This window comes from Octopus bimaculoides, chromosome 24, assembly GCF_001194135.2.
Source record: "Octopus bimaculoides isolate UCB-OBI-ISO-001 chromosome 24, ASM119413v2, whole genome shotgun sequence".
NCBI lineage: Eukaryota > Metazoa > Mollusca > Cephalopoda > Octopoda > Octopodidae > Octopus > Octopus bimaculoides.
Window position 1 is genome coordinate 33,581,109 of NC_069004.1, and position 4,193 is coordinate 33,585,301.

A 4,193-nucleotide genomic window follows, 5' to 3' on the forward strand; every position below is an offset into this window, starting at 1 on the left:
AAAACATTTTTGTTCATTTTTCCCATTTCGTTCTGTTTTATGTTTTTTTTAATTATTTCTTATATTCTTCTTGCTCCTCTTAGTGTTCGTATTCCTGTCATCTCTGCCTCCCTCTCTAATACAGATCTACTTTTCTTTCTCTACTCATCCTACCACTCCCAATACTCCCTGTCACTCATTGTCTGTCTCTGTCTCTCTCACGACACAATCTACCTGAATCCTTCCCTCTGTCTCGCATCCTTTCATTCCTTCACTCTTTCACTCATTTCTTCCTCTTCTCATTCACTTCTCTCTTTCTTCTCTTGTATTCTTCTACTCTTTCTCCTTCACCTGTCTGTCTGTTTGTCTTTGTATCTACCAACTGTTTTATCTAACTATATTTCTATTTTTATCTGTCTGTCTGTCTGTCTATCTATCTTTTTTTATCTCTTTCTCTCTCTCTCTCTATCTATTTGTCTGTCTGTCTGTCTATCCATCTTTTTTATCTCTTTCTCTTTCTCTCTATCTATCTATCTATTTTTTTATCTTTCTCTCTCTCTCTCTCTCTCTGTCTGTCTATCTATCTATCTATTTATCTCTTTCTCTTTATCTATGTATCTATCTATTTTTTTTATCTCTTTCTCTCTCTATCTATCTGTTTGTCTGTCTATCTATCTTTTTATCTCTTTCTCTCTATGTATCTATCTATCTATCTATCTTTTTTATCTCTCTCTCTCTATCTGTCTGTCTGTCTGTCTATCTATCTATCTATTTATCTCTTTCTCTTTATCTATGTATCTATCTATCTTTTTATCTCTCTCTCTCTCTCTATCTGTCTGTCTATCTATCTATCTCTTTCTCTTTATCTATGTATCTATCTATCTTTTTATCTCTCTCTCTATCTGTCTGTCTATCTATCTATTTATCTCTTTCTCTTTATCTATGTATCTATCTATCTTTTTATCTCTCTCTCTCTCTATCTGTATGTCTGTCTGTCTATCTATCTATCTATCTATCTATCTATCTATTTATCTCTTTCTCTTTATCTATGTATCTATCTATCTTTTTTATCTCTCTCTCTCTCCCTCCATCCATCTTTCTATCTACCTACCCCGCCCTCTTCCTCACTCTCACTTATTTCCTCTCTCCTTCACTTTCTCTTACTGTCTCCTCCTTTCCTCCCACACCCACTTTCCCCCTCTTATTGTCTCCCTCACACTCTCACTCATTGTCCCTTTCATTCATTCACCTTGCTCCCCACCCCCATCACTCTCTTATGTACATATGTTATCCCTGTCTGAGCAACTTTACACACTTTCAAACTTTCTCATCCATACACACACACAAAACACACACATACATACAATCATACACATACACACAGACAAACACACACATGCACGCACACTCTCTCTCCCTTCCTCTCACACACACTCTCTTTCACCCTCCCCCTCACACACACACACACCTTCAAACATTCCCTCATTTATAATCTAAATCATTGAAGAAAACCTCACAGATTTTCTCTCTCTCTCTCTCTCTCTACCACACTGAATTCTGGGATTGTTCAGATTAAGGATTAAGGATCAAGCACTCCTACCACTCTACTGCACATGTCAACCTTGGATTATTAATACTAAGGGTTCTCTCTTCTAGTTTGACCATACCTCATATCTCAACTCTTTGAGGGCTTTGAAATTTATAGCCATTTTTTTGAAAACCTGGGCTGTTAATAATAATAATAATAATAATAATAATAATAATAATAGGGGATCATCAGTTTGTTGCTTTTGTGCTGAAGAATCAGGCTGTTAAGGGCTCATTTACTAATCCCTGTCAATGTAAAATCTTGGACTATTAATATTAGGGCTCATCTTTTTCCCTTTTTATCTCATTATATCAAAGAATTAGGTTGTTAATATTAGGGATTGCTAATCTATCCCTATCATATAGAAGACCTGGACTGCTAATAGGGGGGAATCAGCTATTTGTGACTTCAGTCTTAACCCTTTAATATCTATACAAGGGGTCAAATCACTCCACTTGTTGCTGTTCCTGCTGAAATTCTGTTGAATATCTGACGCCAGACACAGGTAACTCTGAAGTTCTTATATCATAGGTAAGCTGTTTCTTCCTAATATTTGTAAATCTTAAGTGTTAACCCCAGAACTAGACTGTTAGCCTCCAACAAAGCTAACACATCCAAAAGTAAAAACCATTTAAAGTGGGGCTGGTCTGATAAAACTGCAGTGCTTAAATTTGGGGGTTATATCCTGTATTCCTTAAAACATATTCACATCTCAGTTACTAAGATTAGGGGCAAATTAAGTGAGGAATAAGGTGAATACAAGAGAGATATGCAGTTAGTCCCTTAAGATAGTTAAATTTGTGATGCCTTAAGGATAGTAAAATTCTATTAGTCTGCAGAATACAGAACTTTGGGATTAATTCATTAGCATTTGGAGAAGCTTCCAGTTAATTCTTCAACATCTTCAAGCACAGTAAGTAATTCAGTGAAACCATTTTGTCTGTCTGTCTGCCTGCTTGCCTATCTATCTATCTATCTATCTATCTATCTATCTATCTATCTATCTATCTGTCTGTCAGTCTGCTTGCCTGCCTCTCTGTCTGTCTGCCTGTCTACCTGCTTCTCTGTCTGTCTATCTATCTATCTATGTGTCTGTCTGTCTGTCTGTCTACCTCCCTGTCTGTCTGTCTATCTATCTACCTGTCTGTCTATATAATTTCTCTATTTATCTGTTTGTCTATCTGTCTATCTCTCTTTCTCTCTTTGTATTTATGTATATGCGTGTGTGTATGAGTGAATATACATTAGTATGTTCAATATATATGTGTGTGTGTGCATGCGTGTTTGTGGGTTGGTGTATGTGTACATGTGTGTATGTGGCGTGTTTATGCAATCATTCAAGCATTTGTATGTGTTTATACATGTATATGTATGTATCTTTCTCTCCATATATCCATGTGTGTGTATGTGTGTTTGTGTATATATATATATATATATATATTTAGTGTTGCCACTAAGCAATTCGATATTCTATTTTCTACATAAAAAAGAACTTAATGTAATAAATAGCTTGTAATTGAGATTTGTAAAAGAATTCCTTTTATCAACTGATGAAATAGTTAGTGCAGTGACCAAATCATCTTAACAATGTGGTACACACACACATACATATTCCATATGTTGGCCAGACGAGCTCCTCCCTCTGTTTGTGTGAGGCTGCGCTTTACCCCATGCCATAGGCCGTATTCCTTAACCAGTGTTGTTATAGATTTTGTTGTGTGTGTGTGTACTCCACTGCCGTAGCATTTTTGTTAACCCATTAAGTCCTAGAGTGCTTAAATTTCTGAATATTACTTTTAAATTTTTACAAATGATTGAAAATAGGTTAAAATGAAAACAATAATTATTAAAACTCCTTTACTTCAAGTAGAAATGGAAATACTTGGTGTCCTATAAATAGGACAATGAGACAATGTGATATAGCTTATTTAATGTTCTCATTTCGTGTCCTATTTATAGGACAGTGGGACTGTCTATTTTAATGAGGGGAAGTGTAAAACAGATTTGGTTTATTGGATATATGATTGAAAAGATTAATGGTAAAAAACTCCCATTAATTGGAGATGTATTACAACACCTTTTCTATTTTACACATGATAAGGAAACGGTAAAGGAAGCATCAGATATTGTGTATTCAGAAATAAATGAGTGGATGGGAGCTACGTGAAATGAAGCGCCTTGCTTAAGAACACAATGCACTACCCAGACTGAGAATTGAAACCCTGAGCCCGTAACTGTTAGTACAACAGCCTAACCATTTGAGCCTCAGTTTTACCAGCCACAAGAGGGAGCCACATGGTGAAGGCTGGACTTGCTAGAAAGGGCAGTCAAGTCACTCTCCAATGACACTTTCCTGTCCTAATATATAACGCATTGGGTAAAGTGGTCCTTGATGTGTGGCGATTAGATGGAATGGTCATTTCTGGGTTGTCTTCAATGATAAGTCTGCTTGATGAAGGTTAACCTAATCAACACTGTTGCAACGATCCTTTGTTTAATAATACTACTACCTTGACTACTACTACTACTACTACTACTACTACTACTACTACTACTGCTGCTGCTGCTGCTGCTACTACCACAACCACCACCACCACCACCAGCAACAACACTGCCAGTATTACTA

General features: G+C 36.3%; 1 protein-coding gene across 1 annotated transcript in view; it reads left to right on the forward strand.

Annotated features, from left to right (window-relative positions):
• The first annotated feature begins 1,485 nt into the window (after positions 1-1,485).
• LOC106873703 (probable tubulin polyglutamylase ttll-15) overlaps positions 1,486-4,193 on the forward strand; it is a 26,515-nt gene continuing 23,807 nt past the window's right edge. The window contains exon 1 of the mRNA XM_014921180.2: positions 1,486-2,480. The gene's annotated coding sequence lies outside the window, so the exon portion shown is untranslated. The remainder of the gene's footprint in view (positions 2,481-4,193) is intronic.